This window comes from Lichenostomus cassidix, chromosome 1 (assembly GCF_008360975.1).
Source record: "Lichenostomus cassidix isolate B80296 chromosome 1, HeHo_3.0, whole genome shotgun sequence".
Taxonomy (NCBI): domain Eukaryota; kingdom Metazoa; phylum Chordata; class Aves; order Passeriformes; family Meliphagidae; genus Lichenostomus; species Lichenostomus cassidix.
This window is the reverse complement of record NC_139479.1, coordinates 104,364,045-104,385,057: the sequence shown is the minus strand read 5'-3', so window position 1 is coordinate 104,385,057 and position 21,013 is coordinate 104,364,045. Positions and strand designations below refer to the sequence as shown.

Below are 21,013 nucleotides of genomic sequence, written 5' to 3'. Positions count from 1 at the left end.
TACCTGTTTTATGAGAGTAGTTATTTACATCTGGTTGGATGCATATGTACATGATCATTGGAATATCTGAAGTCAGGAAGTGAGAGTCCTGTAATTTAAAGTGCTAATTAAGGTGCACATCACACTTAAAAGTAAGATGCTCCATTCCTGCTGTATTGGAAGCAGAATCACTCATTTCAGTTCTTAAAACAGATTTAAGAGCCTAATCTTAGAATCTTTAAAAAAAACCCCAAACAACCCAAACTGGATTTCACAGAGCTGTCACAACATCAACAGTATTATTCTTAAATAGTTGTTGTTATTCTCATTTTCTAAGTGAGACATCTACTGAGGCTTTTATGTTCTGCTTTGTTCTTTCCCTCCTTCATGTGTTTTGAACCCTTTAGTGTCTCTCAGTTAAATTTAAAAGGCAAAATTCTCAATGAATATCATGTTTTATGAAAATCTGTGAGTGTATGGAGGAAAAAACCCTGATCAGTGCCAATTTTGAGGAAGACGCAGGCAGAACATAGCTGTTATACATTCTGCTTGGCAGTGGCTCAGTGGCCAAACAAACTGTGTGCAGTCCCAGACTCATCACAGAACAGTTTCTCCTGCCAGGTGATAGTGTAATAAGCAATGTGGAGAGATATGGCCATTTGCAGTGAAAAGAAAGAATGTGGAGCTACAGAGCAAAGAGCAGAAATCTGTAGGAAAACAGGTTTCATCCAATCTGGTGCTTATAGGACACCTTGGGTTTTATTGCAAAAGAATAAAGGACCAAATGCCAGAAGATCTTAAAAGGATGTAAATTGCTTGCCATACACAAACAAGAACATCTTGTTTGCTTTTTTCCTTTTTTTCTATTTACTGAGCATTTTATAGTGCATGGAAAAATCATATACTATTTCGGTCATCACAAACTGCACTGAACACATGAGATTCGTACCAGTCTTTCATATGGGATGGCCAACTGCAGTTAAATTCTGCATAAATAGTAAAATAGGGATGCCGAGGTATGAAATATGGTAATAAATGTTACATTGGAGGAAACATACTTTTTCCAACTGTGAATTTAGCCAGAACTTGGTTCTTTACTTGGCTCTGTTGAAGTCAGCATAGGCGTGTTTAGACGAGGATAAAAACTTGATTTTGAAGCAGTTCAGTAGGTTCTATTTGTTTACATTTAAAATGCCTGCATATTCCATCTTACCTTGGGCAAATTGCCTGCTTCTGTAAACTTGGGATTAGCCTTTTCTAAAGATGAGAATGTTAATACTGAAAACATTAATTCTTTCCTATTATTTTTACTTATATAATATTTTAAAAGGTATTTTATTTCTCAGCCAAACAAGGTTCATCAATGGAAATTAATTATTACTCTCTTTTATGATATTATTGATTACATGGATATGGTTTTCTAAAATGCCGAAGCTTGTGTAAGATAGTTTTCCTTCCCTTAATGTCATTCAAGATAAAGGAAAACACAAACTCCTTTTCATTTCTATGCTTTTGTTTTATGAATGCCATAAAACTGAATGAATGCCAGATGACGATCATGAGCAATCATTAATTTATTAGAAAAATCAAAAACATTTCACATTTGACGATCAGTTGTCTTTTATGGACTGTTTTGGAAAGGTACTACTTCTAAATATTCTCCTGGGCATTTTTCAAGAAAAGGGAATGTTACCAGTAGCAACAGGAAATCTTAATGATTTGGGTCACTACGGGCAGAAGTCCATTCAGCAACAACTTCTGGATGGAATTCACAGCTGAATTAAAAAAGTTGTTAGCAATTAGAATGTACTCTGAAATGCTCGATAACAGATGGATTTAGCCACTGTGGCTGTTCTCCAATATCTGCCGTGGATGCAAGTTCAGTGCTCAGCACACAAGTCTTTTCCCCTCCTCAGGGCTTTTAGAGTTTGAGGGATTTCCTTGGAGCATCTTCCATTCTTGCACCTGGCAAAGCAGAGCATAGAGGCCACCATGGCACATGAAGGTCGTTCTGTTGCTCCTTTTTGGGTATTTCTGAACATGTAGTTTGTGGTTAAACCCTGGTGATTCTCTGAAGGAAAACATTCTGAGTACATGCAATAGCCAATGACTGCTTTCAAGCAAGTTGTTTTCCCTTTCAGGGCTCTCCCATTCCATGTCCAGGGGCCAGACCAGTAGTATGCTTTTCCTTGTAGCAGCATGTTGTGATGTTAGAACTTCCTGCAAAATCATGTGTTTCATATGTTTTTTATATTTTAATCACGTTTTTTTAAGTGCTTCCAGATGTAAGCACATATTTGGTTACAGCTTACTGCACGTGCTTATGCACCCATAAACTGGAAAGGCCTGCACCCAGCAGCATTGAAATCCATGTGTGACTTTTTGTGTGACTTCCAAAAGCTCTGGTTCAGGATGCTGGAAGTCAGGGGCTTCAGGCTGCAGGTTTTCTCAGAGGTGTTCAGCAGCAGTTAGTGCAATACTTAGAGTAGATTAGCAATGTGAAAAGTCCCATTGCAAGAGAAAATGCTTTTCTTTCTCCTTCTCTTTCCTTCTGCATGAATCAGACATCTACTTATGCTTCAGCTGGCTCTTACCAAAGATAGATGAAGCACCCAGTAAATCAGAGAGGCTGGTTATGTGCTTAGGACTCCCATATATCTGCACAAGGTACACTGATGCACACAGAGTGAGACGAATGTGTTCTGGGCATAGGAAATCCTCATGCAAGTGCACTGTGTGTGCCAATACAGCAGGTATGATTACTTTATTAAATTTCCTTTTCCCTCTATATATTTTCATGGTATCCCTTATCCAAAGGCCCTTGCTGTTTTCCCACCAGAAAGTCCTTCTGGGCACAAGGAAAGCCCCTAAGGGAATCAGGCCAAAGGAAAAGGGTGAGGTGTTTCCCATAAAATGCAATAAGTGACAGAAAGTGCATGTGAGGTAGGTGAAACACATGTTGGCATTGTAGAAGGCTCAGTCCTACTTCTGCTTCACATATTTTCCCTTTCCAAGCAGGAATTATTAGCACAATAAAACACCAATAGTTCCCTTTTTGCTAATTCCAGTTTTATGGTAGCACAAGAAGACCTGTATGGAAAGGAAAAAAACATAAAGCAGCTCTATGTAGCACTCCTTGAGTGCAGGTGGTGAGAGAGAGATGAAACTGCTTATTTTATCATGTAGAACCCCACTTGAAAATCTCCTGGGGTGTGGGAGAAGAGGCCTTTGTGTCCTGAAAAAGAGGAAAGCCATGAGATAGGTACCTAGTAGGTTTTCTGGAAGAAGTGGAAGCTTTGAGACAGATGAAAGTTCTCCGAATTTCATATGATGAAAAAATCAAGGACTTAGAAGGTTTTCACGAAGATAAAATTGCAGTATTTTGTAAAGATTCAGTGAGTGAAGGCTGAGAAAAAGAATCTTAACTTGATATATATATATATATATATATATATATATATATATATATATTACGTAGTCAACAATAAATTGGGATAATCAGAAACAGGTTGATACCAAAATCTCCTCAGGTCATGCCATGCAGGGGCATTTGTTGGTAGCTTGAGGGAAATCTTAAAAAAACCCAAAGGTTTGTGTGAAAGATACACAGAAATGCTCATAATTTATCTGAAAAACTTAAATGTGGTGAGGTGAACTCAGTCTTGGCTTTGTGCTGCTCAAGATTTAAAAAAGAAGAATTTCTTTGGTTCACTTGGGATGTCTCAAATGTTGATAAACTAGAGGGAACTGTGCCAGTACTTCTGTCATATGGTGACAGAGAAAAACATGCACAACAGAAACATACTGTGCAATAAATCAAGTAACACAGTTTCTATTCAGATCACAGCCCTGTGGGTAGATTATATAGAGAGTAATTTTAGCCCTCTTGGAAGTGTGTTGCTAGAATTACTCTATAAAGAGCAGAAATAACAGAAGCCTGGTAAATAAACATGCTGAATTAAAGAAAAAAATTTGAGCGAAAATATTTACTGCAATAAGATTGAAACACTTAAAGTCTTTTCAGCTAGAGTCTCACATTAGCCTTTGTGCACTAGTGGCATTTAAATTAAAACCAGTGCGTTTCCTTAAATAGAAAAGTTGGTTTTGATGAAGGCAGAATTTGTGATTAAAACAGCCTCCATTTAAGATCCCTGATTGCATCTACAAAGCAACTCCTTTGAACAGTATCCTGCTGTCACACTGTGGATGACAATAAAGCTAAATATAAATACAGAGAGTATCTGCAAATGTGTGCTTCCAGTTATATATTTATATATGTAACTGAAGCAATTGGGAAACTTGACTTAATTCAAGTGCAGATGTGATTTTCAGATCCTTTTCCTCCAAATCTGGTCTTGTAATAAGGAAGGAACCACTGCTTGCTTGAAACCTCATCCTCTTTAAAGGTGAATCGTGGTAAAATAATGAAGACAAACATAAACTGGAAGTCTGAATCCATCACTGATGTTGCTTGCTTGTGTAGTATGTATTCAGAGAAATCTGTAAAGTCCTTCTGAAAGAACTTTCAGTCATTTGTACTTGATGGCAAGATCTAAAAAAGATGTTTTTTCCAGATTTTTTTCATTATTCTTCTTTCTCTATGTTGTACCTACAATCATATCTTATTGTGTGTCCATACAGAGCATGAATTTTAGCCCAGCATAGGTGTCTTTGATAGAAACACCTAGACACTCTCTCTCTCTCTCTCTCTCTCTCTCTCTCTATATATATATATATATATATATATATATAAGAGATCATCTCAAAAAGATCATCTCAAAATATCATCTGGTTTCTCTGGTCCTTGCTAGCTGAAGGTAGCTGAACATATGCTAAATTGAGCAGAAATCAGAGAGCGGAAAATGGCAATTGGTAATTTAATCAATACTTAGACCACAGTGTAAATATCTGTTGATGTTTGTAGTGTCTGGGATAATGGGGAAAGGTTTAGTGCTGCTTCTGCTTTGAGATGTTTTAGCAATGCTTGTAGCTATAAACCTGCTCAAAACAGCAATTAAAGAGGGTTTATGAGTGCTTTGTGTTACTGGAGTGATGCAACAGATCAACACATATCAATGAAAGTAGCCTGTTATTTTGCCAATTTTGAAATAATAAACCTGAATAATATGATCTGAGTGCTTTGTATCTAGAAGCGACATGTCCCACATGTTGGATGGTCCTCTCCCTCCCTTTACATTGAGAAGTTATTTGAATTAACAAATTGGTTGTAGACTGTTTGGCCCACAGCCTCCATTTGAATAATCTATCAGCTGGAGCATGTAGATGCTGGAGATTCAGGATGAGAAGTGGAGAACAGCTGGGAAAGGCCTCGGGTGGCAAGGAAAGGAGGCAGCAGCTGGAGAGTATAAACAAGGACCTGACAGGGAAGTTTTAGATGAGGAGAAAATCTGCAGCTGGGTTTGCGAAGCTTTATCTTGGTGGTAGCTGCACCTAATACAGAGTTTTTACCCAAGAACTCTTTTTTGGTCACTCTGAAATTTTCTCATCCACACCTTTTCCATCTGTATATATGAGTCTCAACTCTGCAGTGTATGCCACATTTTGTATGCTGTAATTCACTATGCATGGTATTCTTTACCATTCCATTAATTTAAAATATAAGAAGGAAAAAGATATCTTTAATGTTCAGCTCACCAATATGGAAACCATATCATATTATAAGGAACCAGTATTCCCATGAACAATACTTTTCAACTGTGACTTCTCATTAGGCTTTTAAGACTGTTTTACAAAGTCTATTGAATTGCATAAGCCTAAGTATATGATATCATATATAAATATTGTTATGTGTAGTGGGTGCTTGTAGATTAAAAAGGAAAAGCAGAACCAGAAAAGTGGCTAACACTGTGTATGTAATCTAAAGGAATTCCTGTTTGAAGTGTGATTTTCAAAATGCAAAGTCCTATCTTGTTTTAAAAGGGCAAAGGACAGGGAATATGTCATCATCCTTGGGAAGGTGTTCCAGCAGAGAAGTACCACTGTGGTACCACCGGTACCCTATGTACCTGCATCATATATATATATATGCACACACACACATATATATATATATATGTGTATAATCTGAACTTGACTGCTGGAACGTGTTTATAGCACTGTCTTTTACCCGTAAGAACCTCCTGTCAAAACTGATTTAGACAGTGATCCATTCAGATATATTTTTTGGGGATAAATGGAACTGTGTTAGAGTTTCTTTTAGTCCTTTACTCACAAGTCTCTTTAGTGAGTTTCTTGAATTGTGCACACCAGACATCAATACAGCCTTCCAACACCAGATGCTTGAGTGCCAAGTATACAGTTAATCCAAGTTCTTCAGTCCTTTTCAGGCTTCTTCTATGGAGGCCTCTGGGGATACATTTTTCCCTTCAGCCCTGACAGTGCATCGGGAGCTCATATTCGGCAGTCGTGTCCACTCTTAGTGCCAAGCCTTTATAAGAAATGTTGCCCCCAGCATAAACTCTCTCACTCTGCCTAGAGAACCCTACTCTCTCGTTTAATTTATAGATATATAAATTGGTTATCAGAGTGAAGGGACATGCCCAGAGGCTCACAGGGACAGAGTCTTGGAGGAGAAATCAGACTCCTAAATATCACACTATGTCCTTGCCAATAGACTATTAGTTTACTTGTACTTCTCCTGTACTTTGTGTGACTGAATATTTGCCTTTTTCTCTTGCATGTTCTGAGGCTGTACATGCTCTTTCTTTTAGATTTGATCTAGTTTCATCTGTTGAACAGAGTATACTTTAGGGATTGCATTGTGATAATGGTGTTTCTCTAACCATGTTTATTATTATTACTGCAAAATGTTATCTATGGGGTTAATTGTTTCCTGTAGTTGTGTGATGAATAAAATATTCATCTCAAGTACATTATGAAATGCCTTCCATCTTGTTTAACTTAAGATTGAATTTCTTTCATTGCTGCCGAGCCCTGTTCAGGGTGGTACTCCTTCTCTGCTATCTCTGGAGAGCTGATATCATGCTAGTTTGGAATATTCATTAGCAGCCCAACCCTTTTTCCAGGGATAATTCTGATTATGCCCATTTCAAATGCTTCTGCTTTTAAAAAGTGCATCATGAAATGAACTATTTCAAGAAAAAGGGGCTTGAACCTGAAATCTACTTCCTGGGCTGAATACCGAGGAGGAAGAGAGAGTCACTGTCTTCTTGAAATGGATCAATGTTACCAGCATTACACTCTTGCACCAAGGGCAGAAGCTATTGTTTCCCTTTCCAGATGTAAGGAAACTATTCCCTGCTTGTAAGTAGAAGAGAAAGAATTTTTTTCCCTTTTTTTTTTTTCCTTTTTTTTCTTTTTTTTCTTTTTTTCTTTTTTCTTTTTTCTTTTTTGGTTACTCTGTGTTTAAAAGCTTCTATTTAAAAGGACCAAGTGTTTTATTGGGGAAAAAAATCCAAAACAAAATAACCTGATTCCTCAAGATGTCAAATTGTATGTTAAAATAGAAACAAATCTGAAGAAGGGCTGAACTAACTTGATGTCAGTAGATATTCTTAGGAATTTTTTGAGCTGTTCACCTTTCTTGAAATGAAGAAGGCCTCTTCTATTATTTTTACTTATAATTTTCTCTTGAAATCCTTCACTAACGAAGTTTTCTGTGAGTTACAGGGGTTGCAGCCATGCTGGGCCATACCAAGGGGCCAGGCAGTGAGTGAGGCCAGCAGGGAGCTGTGCTGGCGTGGCAGGCAGCAGGGTGGCACCTGATGTTGGCAGTCACTCCCTGTTCCTGGCCACCTGGCATCTGTGATGAGCTTTAAGGTCTCCTGCTGCTGGAGGGGCAGAATTGTTGCACATGGTTATGCACTGTTCAGCAGCAGCAGGGTTGAAGCTTCACCAGAGCTCCTGGCTGGTGCCATGGAGGAGCTTTGGGCATGGAGACAGAGGGGAAGCTGCTGTGTTGAGGGGAAGCAGGTAATTGTCCAGGTATGTGAGGGTAATGGGCCCCCATTAGAGTCATAAAATATGCTGAGTTGAAAAGGATCCATCAGGAACATCTAGATCTAGTCCAGCTCATAGCCATGCACAGAACACCCCAAGAATCCTGCCATTTGCCCAGGAGTGTTGTCCAAATGCTTCTTGAGCTCTGTCAGCCTTGGTGCTGCAACCACTGCCCTGTGAGCCTGTTCCACTGCCCAACCACCTCTGGGTGAAAAACCTTTTCCTGATATCCAACCTAAACCTCCCCTGACATGGCTTCCTGCCATTTCCTCGAGTCCTGTCACTGGTCATGAGACTGACGAGATCAGTGCCTGTCCCTCTGCTTCTCCTCATGAGGATGATGAAGACTGCCATGCCATGCCATGCCCTGGAGCAGTGTGACATGGGTACTCACCACCCGGAGTTTGGATCGTTCCCTCTGGGTCCTTCTGGTGGTGACTGATGGGGACAGTGGAGAGGTGGCAGTGCTGTTTTGGAGCTCAGACTTGTTCCATGCTGGATCTGGAGGAGCCTCCTGGGGCCAGGCCCAGCACAGGCTGCCACACCCCTGTGCTGTGTTCCCAGGGCTCATGGGTGGTGAGGCATCCTCAGCCCTGTGACATCCATCAGGCCTGCAGTGCTGTGGGACAGCCTGTAAATGCCTTCAGCAGCTTCAGTGGTAGCGAAAGGTGGTCCCAGCATGTGCTGGCTTTGCTTGGCCACAATGCAGGGAGCAGGAATGGGACAATCTCCTTCTTCCCCCTGCAATGCAGGGGCCAAACCTCCATATCCCCCTGCTCTGACCTGAGCCCTTCTCAGGAGCAGAACACAATGATCAGCACAAGGTATCTTAGAAAGAGCAAGACCAGCAGACAGACTCTTCCTCTTGTAAAATATCTCAGTTACTGGGCTGGTGGGTGTGAAATGATTTCTTGTAGCAGTTCTTGAGCCGAAAAGCAGATGGTATCTATGTGCTGTGGTGTAAGTGCAGCAGAAGCACTTGGAGGATTAAAATGATGACTCACTGGAGCAAAGCAGGACAGAGAGATGAACAATTGAAAGAGATGACTAGTTAATAAAAAGTTGTTGGCTTTTTGAGGCATGCAAAAATGCATTTTACACTACTGAGAAGAAGAAAGTTTTTGCGGTTGTAAATCTGCTCGCTGGACTATATGTTAAACTAAATAAAATAAAACCTCAGTTTTTAATTTTTTTTATACTTTAGCTTTATGTTTTGTTTTTCATCTACCAGGTAATGAGTCCTTATGAAATTAGAAAAGTAAATCCTTGTCTGGCTTGGGTAAATAGAAAGATTGGCTTGTCCTTAAGTCATTGATTACTTTTAAATTACTGTGAAAGCTCCTTTTAAATAGGTCAATGTAAGTGACAAAGTAAGCAAAGCTATTCCTTTTCCCCTCTTTGTTGGAGGTATCTTTAAAATTTTCAGCATACACACATAATGTGAAACTTCAGATAACACACCTCTAACACACTTCCTAGATGATACACAGTTGTGAATGCAGTAGAGGTAATACATGTAGTGAAATTTGATGAGTTTTCCAGTTTTTCCTTTGGATACAGTATTTGAGGGGTTGTAACTTCATGAAGCTCAGAAGCTGAAGTGTTTTTTGCTTTAGAAAGTTTTGTTGCTGCTAGGTTATTTGATTTAGGTTTTTTGTTTGTTTTGATTTGGCTTTAGGGAGGAAATTGGATGATAATTATAGCATCTCTGATTCAGAGATCCCTCTCGGAAGGGGGAAAAATACAATATTTTAACAGTTACTTTGTGATTTGTTTTGGTTTTTTTTTTTAACCTGCTTATTGAAAATTTCTGCAGCTAAAACAGGGAAGAGATGAACCAGTTTAGACAGGAAATTCTGTAACAGTTCATGAGGAGATTGGGTTTTGCTTTAGTGCGTTGTAAACCACTGAGCATGGACAGTACAGTTTAATGGTAAACATTCAAGCTGTTCAGCTAAAAAGTCTGCTAAGCATACTCATAGACTGCATTAGCTGCATGTTGGAAAGGCAGAATTTGATATAACACTAGGAATTAGGTAACTGGAAGGAGGCACCAGCCTCCTCCTACCAGCCTCCTATGTAAAGCATACCGGGGCTCAGGTAAGGGTTTTGTTTTTCAAAACTCAGCATTGCTCATCCTTACAGTTTATCATAGAATAATAAGTGGTCCTGTTACAGGGTCCTAACTCAGCAGAGCAGCCTATTTAGTGACTTAATTTATGACACCAACATTTAATAGAAGAATTGAGCATATCTGTTCATACAACCTAAAGCTTCTTCATTGACCAGGTGCTGCTCACACTTTGTAGCTGGGATTTGTTGCCATTTGAGTTTACACCACTTGAAGTAACTTGTGTAATAATCTTTCCTCACATCTAAGGATAACACAAAGTTACTGTTTTAAAACTAAGGAAAAGTACTTTATAGAACAGGTCTGTTTTCTGAGCCTGTGTGTGTTTGACTTGTCATAACACCAAACAAAGTAGAGGAGATAGGCACACCCATAGACATGCTGTGAAAGCAAATTTTTCTTTGCTGGTGTACCATAAAAGTTTGATAACTTTGGAGAAGTGAAAAATATGGTAATAAAAATATACATGAACTGCCAATAATCAGAAATGTGAGGGGAGCTAAAGCTCTGAGACACAGATAAAAATCAATGCAGTTGACTAACTTCACTGTAGAATCAGAAACCTTGTTCCTTTGGCATGTACTTCTTTTCTTCTAAATCAATCCGAGAGTAACTACTTCCCTGGTCTCCCCAAAGGTCTCTCTCTTGTTCCTGAGCATCCTGTTTTGTGGGCAGCACAGGTACATTTCTTCAGAACTGCCTTTGGTCTTTGGTATCTCTTCTCCATGGCAACACTTGCTGATTCCTGAGTCACCTGGTGTCTTTCCAGAAGAAAGGGACCACTACGGCAGGAATTTGTGCAGCTTGTGACTGCATATGTGTGGAAATGCGTGGAAATGCTTATAAAGGAAAGGGTATGGGTTGTGTCAACTCAACCCAAAAGTCAGAGGGGATTTTATGACGACATAAAAAGATTAGGTGGCTGCAGCTCCAGGCCTCCCAGAGGCAGCCAAGGGCTGACATCCTTAGCCTTGCATCTTGCCAAAGAGCTATTGGCTGCACGATGAGGGTTAAGGAGAATGGATAAATATTTGGGGAGTGCAGGAGTGGAATGAGTCTCCTTTGCTGTGTAACTTGTTTAAAGGATGCAGTTTGGCAGCCAAGACTCTGTGTAGGTCAGCCGGCTGTCCCGTGGGGAGTCCAAAGCACCTTCATGCAGTGAAGTCATTCCTGCCTGGCTGAAGTCCTGTTTGTTCCAGATGTTTGGCATACAGATATCTTTACAAATGACATGTATAGTTAAAGCTGTAACGCTGGCTATCAGGAAGGAAACTCTTTCAAAAATGTGTTTGTAAAAATCTGGGAAACCACTGAATATTACTTTCAAAAATCTCACTTCTGTTGAGTTTGGCTTACACTGCTTATGGTCCCAGGATTTTTGTTCATATTTTTGTGGCTGAGGTTTCAGTGGACTATGCCAGAAACATGATGGCTGCTCACACCAAGTACCACTGGATCCTACTGATGGTTCAGGCCAAATCACCCTTGAGTAAACAGTAGTAAATGTCCATTTGTTTAAGCCTCTTACGTTTGCTTCATATGTCTGAAACCAAACTAAAGATTTGGCACTATGTTGAACTGCATCTTTATGGGAAGAGCTGCACTGTGCTGAAAGCTTATCAAGAGCCTAAAATTTTAAATGTAGCTCTTCAGAACAAATCATAGTTAAAACTGGATGCATTTGTTTGCTTGTTTACATTAGCAAACATTAGAGTGCAGTAGAAGCAAATCTGAAACAACATTTTGTGCTGAGGACCTGATGTCCATGTGTGGGGACACTTTTGAGGTTTTTACTTTAGATTAGGTTCAATCTAGTTCTATCTACTGAATGTTTGTTTATGATCAGAGAGTATATTTTTTTAAGTTACCAGCCCCACCCTTTTTTATTTTGCACTTTTTAAAAAATCTATTTGATATGTGAGTTTTTTCTCTGTCAGCAAGTGCATCTGATGTTCTGATATAGGTTAGGGTTACGTGCCTGACACATACTAGGTTAGCACAATGAAATGCAAATTGAACTTATGTTGATTCAAGAGGGTTTCAAAATGAAATCCTAGTTTACAAATATCACACATTTTGGTGAGGTTTCACTACATATTTTACTGAAATTAATGTTTTAGGGCCATGGAGATTGCAAGCTGAAACAGGTTGCAGGCCATCTGCTCAATATGTTTTCTGTGATGGCAGCCAGTTCCAGGTGCTTTGGAGTTTGGAAGTCCCTATATTAGATGGCTGTGGAATAAAATAGCCCCAGGGCAATGTCTTTGAGATCCATAACAGGTTCTCTGTTTGTTCTATTACCTTAAGCAAAATATTTTGAAAACATCTTACTTTGAAAACAAATATGGTTTACTTCATGCAAATCAAGACATTGGCAATTCAAGGGACCCCTCTGTGTCCGAGCTTTAGGTACAGATGACTTACAAACTTCACCACAGTTATCTTTAAATGGCTTAGAATATGCTCTACAGAGATGACCTACAAGTTATAAGTTTCCTGAAACTGACTGCATTTTTTTATTTATGAAACAAGTTTCTATTCAGCTATATTTTTTTTTTATTTTGCAAAAACAGACATGTCCCTCAGTAAGTTATTCAAGCTATTGGGTCCAAACAGGTTATGGAACTGCAGTATCCATACTGTACCTCCCCACACAGTTTCTCATTTGTAGATATGAATAAAATAAAGATTTGTCCTCTAGTCCTCAAAAGATTTTTTGTAGTTTTTTACAGTACTTTTGCAGTCTAGTAGATACCTTGAATCTCTTGGATTATGCTTTTCAAAATTGCAGCTAGGGCATTTGAAACTAGTATTTGAATAAGTGGGGGGAAAAAACCCAACTCACATATGTTCAGTGAGATGGCCTTTCAAGCAATTGGAGTGTTAATTTTTTCTCTTTTTTTTTTTAATGTATAATATTCTGCAGTACACGGAGACTTTCTGTATTTAAACATTATTTGTGTATCTTCTTTTGCCACTGGCAATATTTCTTTCTATTGTTCCCTTCAGCGTGCATTTATGAACAGGCATATTTCATTAGACTTCTCTTTGACATTTGTGTGGTTTTTGGTTTGCTTTTTTGTTTTTTTTTAAACTGGAAATACAGTAACTTGTCACTAAAACCCCTGCAGAAGACCTGATTTTGCTCCATCTGTTCTTCCCAGAATGATAGAGAGGAGCAGGATGGCTGGCAGGGATCACTTATAAAACCCAAGTTGGTGCACAGAAAACACAATGCCCAAGACAGCAGTGAAACTGTCCAACTGGAGCACAGGGGTTCCATTTTTCTTTTCTTCTCCTTCCTCTGCTTCAAGTGTTGGACAGCCCTCACTGGACAGCTGGCTTAGCTGTTGATGGGGAGGAGATATGGAAAACTAAAGCAGCTGGTTTTTAGGAAACTTTTTTTTTTTTTGGTGAAACTGGAGCTGAATGCAGAGAGTTTATATTTTGGTGTTAGCATGGTGTATGAACCAGAATGAAGCTGGACATTGTGTGTATGCAGACTGCCTACAGCTCTGCCCATCTTCCTGTTCCAATTCTCCAAGCTCAATATGAGAACATCCTGACAAAATCCAGTTCTACCCAACCTTTACAATTCTGCATTCTGTTAAAGCCTAGTTGACATTTGAACCTTCAGTAAAGTACTCTTCGGGTCTTCTAGCTGGGCCTTTTTTTTCCTTTACCCGTACTTCTTGTCACTCTTCTCCCAGTAAGTACCCACACTCTCCCAAAACACTTTTAAACTTCTGCTTGCTCAGAGGAATCACTGCTGAAGTTCTTATTTCAATAATATTAACAAAGCTGTCTTTGAAGAAAGGCAAAGCCTGTAATAAGGAGCAATGCCAGGAGTTGCACTAGTTCCAATACTGAAACCAATGTGAAAATGGAATTACTTTTCACTTTACTTTGGGACACAATGGAAGAATAAGTCTTTAAAATGTGATTACTTAAGTAAAATGTGCAGGAGGTAATACCATTTCATTCAGTTGAATAAATAAACCAAAAAGCTCCACCTTCTTGTCAAATGATCCTTTGGAGAACTGACACTTGGAAATTAAAACCAGTGGATTTTTATTCGTGTGTCTCTTACTAAGTTTATAAATTTTGAATTCTCTAAAGCAATAATATAAAGGTGAGAAATTAATAGCTTGGTTTGGAACTTTTGCTGTGGGTTTCTTGCAGTGGATCTTGATTTCTTTTGAATATATCCTGGAATGATAGGGTGGTAGAAATTGGTAGAGAGAGACCTGAGCAGTGACAACAGGACCCTTCCTGTCCCTTCCACAGACTTTCAGCCAGTTTCTCCCTGGGAGCAGATAGCTGATTCATGCCCACGTCATGTACTGTCTGATGCTGAGCTGATGACCCTTACTGCCTCTACACACTCCCTCTTGAGGAGAACACACTTCTCAAGGGCAACGTTGAATTGGAAACAACTTTATGGACTTGCTTTTGTTATGCGAGTTAACTACTGAATTACTTGTCTTTCTACTGTGTTTATGGACTTGGCTGTTTCTTACACAAACCAGCTTAATTACCTGTGTCAGTTCCGGTGCTTGCAGAAAGATTTACATGGTTGATCTTTGCTGATATTTCCTCTCTGCAGTCTCCATTATAAGTAGTGTTAGCACTCCACAAGTATGTAAGTGGAGATCATGCTGTGATAATTTCTTAATTTTTCTGGCATTGAGGTGTGTGTGTGTTGGTGTGTGTGCATTCCTTGCCATTATAGCTAATTGTTATCTGTAAGTGTTATAGCTACGTAAGAAGTACTATAGCTATTATAGAAATTATGTTATTTTTTATTAATTCTCCTTCAATTTATTTGACTTCGGTTATTGGTTGTACATTCCTTGTTATTTAGTGAGAATAATATCTGGTAAACATCACAAGTAAAATGATGATTTAAGAAAGTCAGAGGATATTTTGAAATATTAACTGTTAGTTATTGCTTTAATAATACAGTATTAAGTCAAAATTACTGTTTAAAATCTCTTATAGGTTACTTGCAATATACCCCCAGTTTAAAAACAAAAAAAAACAGAAACACTTGGTTTGTGTGATTTCCATGAGAACTATAAATATTTTTCATACTTCTGATTTTTCTCCCTCTTTAGCCTTTTAAATGCCCCTAGTGCCAGCCTTCCTGTTGATCATGTCCCAAAACAGTGTAGATTTTGAAGATGTATGAGGGAAAGTTATCATATTGTAGCTTCTTTTGGAGTCTGATTCCTCTGTGTTCTGCAAGACTCATTAGCTTAGACTATTGTGTGGATAAAAGAGATGTTCTGATATGTTATAATAAGATTGTAGGCCAATGTATTTTCCTTGTAACTAAAGAGATTTTATAATCAGAATCTGTAGTGGAGACAATCATTATTTCAAGTGATAATTGAAGTATTGTTCTCCTCAGTATAAAGTGGTAAGTTAGGGAATTTTTCAGTATTAAGCCAGATGAAACTTTAAACATGGACTTTTAATTTTTTTTTTTTTTTTGCACTGAGGAGAAAAGTCAGAAAAAAAGCAACAGTCAAAACTGCTCTTAACTTTGGTGTAGAACATCTCACCCACTTCAATATGTAAGTTTACAAAAAGAAATATGAGGAGTGTGGTAATTGGCCAAGTAGATTTGGGCTAGTTTAGTATTCAAATTAGTTGTGCACTAGTAGCCTTAGAACTATCTATGCTGGAAGAGGTGAATAAATGCAAAGGAGTGTTATAAAAGCCTTCTCAAAAAGGGGGAGATTGAAGCAACATGGGAATGCCTCATCTCTAAACAACATTGTCAGGTCGAGTTTAGCCCAAGCAGTTGAAGGTAACTGTGAACACAACACTTGGCATGTGACATGGTGATTTAATGCTGCCAGGTTACCCTTTATTGGTGCAATAGTGTTGAAAATTCAGAAGGTGTCAATTCCAGCCTTGTTTAAATGGCCTGCCACTGGTGTGTTCAGCTAGATCTCAGACCAGAAATCACACAAAGTTAACAGATCTCCAGTCAAACTTAGTAAAACACATGCCTTTCTAACTGCCTTTTATTGCCTTCCTTTTCTAGGTCTTTAGGGATTTTGCACTGCATATCTGGAAAAACAAATTCCCATTTAAACACTAGGTCTACAGCTTGAATGGTATCTGCATTAATTACTGTGTGGTTATTACTCAATTAGTTTGAAGCTGATGACTTGGATGGGGAAAATGCAGTCCTAGTTTCTTTGCTTGGAACTTTCGTGCTTTAAGTCAATTTATACCCCAAAGAACATTTTTTTTTTAAATTCACATTAAGTCACAAACACTTCCATGCTTGTAACTATGAGCTTGATGCTAAGGAGGCACGGAGACTTATCAGCCTTCATTGAACTCACTGCTATTCTTGTACCTTGTGCATGGACTTTCTGTTGTATATATTTCTACTTTTTTATATATTTAATGTTTTAAAATATTCTCTACATGCTTCTTTAGGACTTTTGTACTGTCCAGGTTTGCAATGACTTTGCCTTCAGGCTGGCAAGTGTTATCTCTGAATGGCACCTAGCCTTTTCTGTTCTAAAATCTTACTTTCAGTCTATTTCTGAAAAAACTGTGAATTTTTAAAGTTAAAATTATCTATCTTCTTTGCTCCATTGTTTCCCTTTCCACCAGAAGGATTCAGAAATTTAGAGAAAACCCATCTTTCTGCTGATATTCAGGCAGCCCGTTCCAGAAAGTATATTCTGCCCTTCTGTTAATGCAGCAGGGCAGAAGGGAAGGTATCTTTTATATTACTACAAAAATTGCTCAACTTTGCCCAGGTAGCAAGTGTTCAGAGTACTGAGCATGTGAAAACTGAAGCAGAGAGCTCTAGGCCTCTGCAGCTTAAGAGTTTATATTCTTTCCATGTTGAAAAAAACAACTTAGGACTGAGCAGAGTATTTCCTGCTTCATTCAGGACCTGCTTGAGGCAAATCTGGATTTTGGCATTGAAGTCCTAAACCAAAAGCAGGTTGACTGTATGTTTCCTGGGCTGTCTGTGACTATGCTTCTGGGTTTGGCTCGAGTGCAAACTAGACACAGAAGGAGGTTAATCAGGTTGGTATCATTTGAGAGATAATTATACATGGAGCGCAGGCCCAGAACTGGAGTTCTGTTTGAGAAGTTGACGAGCATAAGAGTACATCAAATTAAGGTTGCCCTTTGAAAGAGAAATCTGTATTTATTACAGCTACTCTGAATGAAAAAAGAGATTTTTTCTTCAGAATTAATTGCAATTATTTACAGCACACAATTAATTGTAGTTATTTATAGAACTCACTGTGTATGTTTTTGTTTTGGTGTTGTGATAATTACAGCATTGGTATAAAATAGCAGAGCTCCAATACACTGAAGCTTGAACAACTGGCAAGCAGTGATATCCATGAAGAGTACAGATTGTTCCTCATTTTTCCAGATCTATTTCAAATTTGCTGAAGGAAAAGTAGTCCATGGGTTTCCAAGGGGATCTGCTGCAGTACTTCATAGAAGTGCTCTAGACTTTTAATTTCACATTTCAGTAGGTCTCACAGGGCCTCAGTTTGTCTCTTCTAGGTTTCAGTGGGTTTCTGAATACTTGAGAGACACTTCAGAGACACTGGCATTTTTCATATTCCCCTTTTTGGCCTGAGAATAACATGGTGAACTCTGACACTGGCTCTCTGATCTCTCTGGTGTAACCAAGCAACTAGTCAGGGGAAAACTGAGGAAACAATTCAGCTACTTCTTGAACTTATGTCTGAGTGAAAGGATGAGCAAAAGATAGAGGAGAAAGGATAACAGAGATAAGGAATTGCAAAATTGGTTGCCTAAGTGATTACAACTGGTTTATTCTCATCACTTACTGCATAAATTAGCAGTACAAGTAAGGGTCCATTTAGAAGCCTAGAGTGAAAAGGATTAAAAGAGAAAATTTAATGGAAATGTCCCAAAAATATTGTTAAACACCCACAGGGAGTAGATGCCTTCTATCGATTTTTAAGAATAAAATATCTGACCTTCTCTTTTGGGTGCTTGTATATGAAGCTTCTGGCTACCCAGTTTATCTTGAATCTTGCTTCAGGACAAGCTGGCCCTTTCAAAGAGGCTTCTTAGATATTAAAGATAGTCTGAAACATGCAATTTCCTACAGAAGTAGCCTGGCAATACAAGCCCAGTATAAAGCAAACAAGAAAAGCTGGAAATTAATCTTTTGGAGGAAAAGCCAATAGGAAAGAATGAAGATGCCCATCTTAACTCCCTAGTAAAAGATGTGCAGGATGATGCCTGCAAGCGATTGCTAGGCAGAGGAAAGCACATGGATGACATTTGGAATTTATTTCTCTCAAACAAAAAATGTAACCTAAAACTCATGCCCTGAAGAAAATTAACTCCTATAGCTCATAGGAGCTCTCTAAACACTAGCCAGTGAATTAAACCACTGATTTAGAGGTTTCTCAGGTAGCTAAAAAATATGTGAAGTCTTTAGGGCAGCAAAACCTTTTCTAATAAATTTGTATGTCATCAAGCACAATGCCAATAAGTATTGTTTCTATTTATGCCAGTTAGAGTGTACTATGAAAACTCCTTTGGATGTCTATGGTTTAATTTCCTTTTACGGTCATTTCTACCAAAAAATGTTTTATTATATAGCTGTTTGTTTTGTTTTTTTTTTAATGTGAGTTTGGTCCTTAAATTTGTTGTAGAAAACCAAAGTAACAGCTCATGTAGCATCTAGAATCCAATGTAAAGGGTCACAACACTTCTGTCTAGCTAGCATCTAGAGCACAAAGGATCAGTAAACAGTCAAAAATCCCTTTTATATGGGGGAATGTTCAATGTCAATGTTTATCTAGGGAAAGGACCTGGAACAGAAAAATGTTCTTTAAGAGGATTCAAGGAATGGCAAAATTCGAGGAAAAATAGTAAAGCATGGGAATCTATTTCAGACCTGTTGCTCCAATTGTTTTCCCCTGTGAACAAATAGCAAAACACTCTGAGGGGTTTGTCCTAATCACTGACTGCTCTATTATCAGTCCCAGTTGCAGAAAACCTGGACCTAAGTGAAATCAGTTGAGGTATTTGTGGAGGCACTAATCCCAGGTCTGGACTGAGGGGAGGAGGTCCCAGCATGAACATACTGGAGGTAGATGTTGATTTGAGATCTAAATCCTGCAGTTGCAGGGCATGTCTGTACTGTGGAATTGGTTAGAGTGCAAAGGAAGCACCACCAAAGGCTTCCTGGCATTCCCATGGGGGAAGTGAGCTCTCTTCATATTGATAGGAGGAGGACAGAGTCCTAAACTGTGCCAGTGGAGGTTTAGGTTGGATATTAAGAAGATTTTCTTCCCAGAAAGGGTGATTAGATGCTGAAATGGACTTCCCAGGGAGGTCACGGAGTCACTGTCCCTGGAGGTATTTAAGGAAAGACTGGATGTGGCACTGAGGGTCATGTCTCATTGACATGGTGGTGTTCGCTCACAGGTTGGACTGGATGATGTGAAAGGTTTTTTCCACCCTACTTGTTTGTGTGATTCTGTGACTGTGCCATAGCTGAAGTGAGGAGGGCTTTGCTTGCATTGGCATCGTACTTATGGAGACAGCCTTGGCCAGGCAGCAGCTGAGCTGATTTCAAAACTCTGCCAAGCACATCCCCTTGCCCTCGGGGTTCTGCCATCAGTGAGGGTGTCCAGCACGGGGCTGTACTTGTGGGGGTTGCTGTAATTACTCAACAAATGTTAGAAGGATATTACAACAAACAGCTTCATCTTCTGCCCCTCCCAAGGCCACCACTCAACACGTTTGCTAAATATTTTCAGGATTCTCCTCTGGCATTAATATTTTTGTTTGTTTGTTTGTTTGGTTGGTTAGTTTGCTTTGCTTTGTTTTTTTTGGTGTAAGTTTGCTTAATAATACTGGTGTATCTTGTAGTACATCCAAGAACCTTCACCAGGAGCTAGATAATACTTAGTTATGTGTGTCTGTGAGGGAAAAAACCCACTGTGTTGACAGAGTACACTGAAAGGTATAAATGACATGTGACTTCAGAAGTGACAAGCTTGCTGTCATATTTGTGTAGTTTGTTGTGTACTTAATAAAACAAATGTAAAGTAAGTGTCAGTTATGGAAATCTTCCAAAATGGTCTTTGACAAGTAACGTAGCTCCTTGCTGATAAATTTGGAGAGTAACCAGTTTGAAAGAGGAGAAGTTTGTTGTCTTTTGTGACATTCATTCTTTTATTCTTTTAACTTTCATCAAGAGCAAAGGAGTTACAAGCTTCTGCATTCCACATACTTATGCTTGGAGAGTTGCCTAAGAAATACATACTTAGTCTTTCTATAGTCATTGTGATCACAGCATCACAGTATAAAAGAGACTGGAAGAGACCTCCAGAAACAGATCTAATTAGATCTGGTTGCTCAGAGCTGTGTCCTGTTGTGTCTTGAATTCCTTCCCTGAATTCCTTCGTGAGGAGATTCCACAGCCTGTCTGGACACCCTGTGTCAGTGTTTGACCACTCTCATGGTAAAACAACAAACAAATAAACAAAACTTGTTATATTTAAGCAGAATTCCTCATGTTTTGACTTATGATTGTTGTAGTTCCACTGTGAATCTGCAAGAAGGGTCTGGCTCTGTCTTCTCTATATCCTCTGGTCAGGCAGTTGTAGACAGCAATATATTCTCCCCTGAGCTTTCTGTCCTGTGGACTGAAGAGGCCCAGCTTCCTCAGCCTCTCCCTTTTTTCTTTTTTTTTTTTAATGGATGATACACATCTGTCTTCACTTTATAGCTTTCTCTTGTGAATATATATATATCCACTTCTCTAACTTCAAATTGGTTTTGATTTCTTTTCTTTTTCCTCCAGCCTGGATAATTTAACAGAAATATTTGTGGTAGCTGACAACAGTGAATATGTAACTATTGTGTTTTACCACG

General features: G+C 38.8%; 1 protein-coding gene across 5 annotated transcripts in view; it reads left to right on the top strand.

Annotated features, from left to right (window-relative positions):
- The window catches only part of LOC146445479 (uncharacterized), a 335,842-nt gene that overhangs the window by 108,494 nt on the left and 206,335 nt on the right, over positions 1 to 21,013 (top strand). Inside the window, exon 2 of one of the 5 annotated variants that reach the window (XR_014855143.1) lies at positions 16,146 to 16,218. The exons of the other annotated variants lie outside the window; for them this stretch is intronic. The gene's annotated coding sequence lies outside the window, so the exon portion shown is untranslated. The remainder of the gene's footprint in view (positions 1 to 16,145; positions 16,219 to 21,013) is intronic. 5 annotated transcript variants of the gene reach the window in all.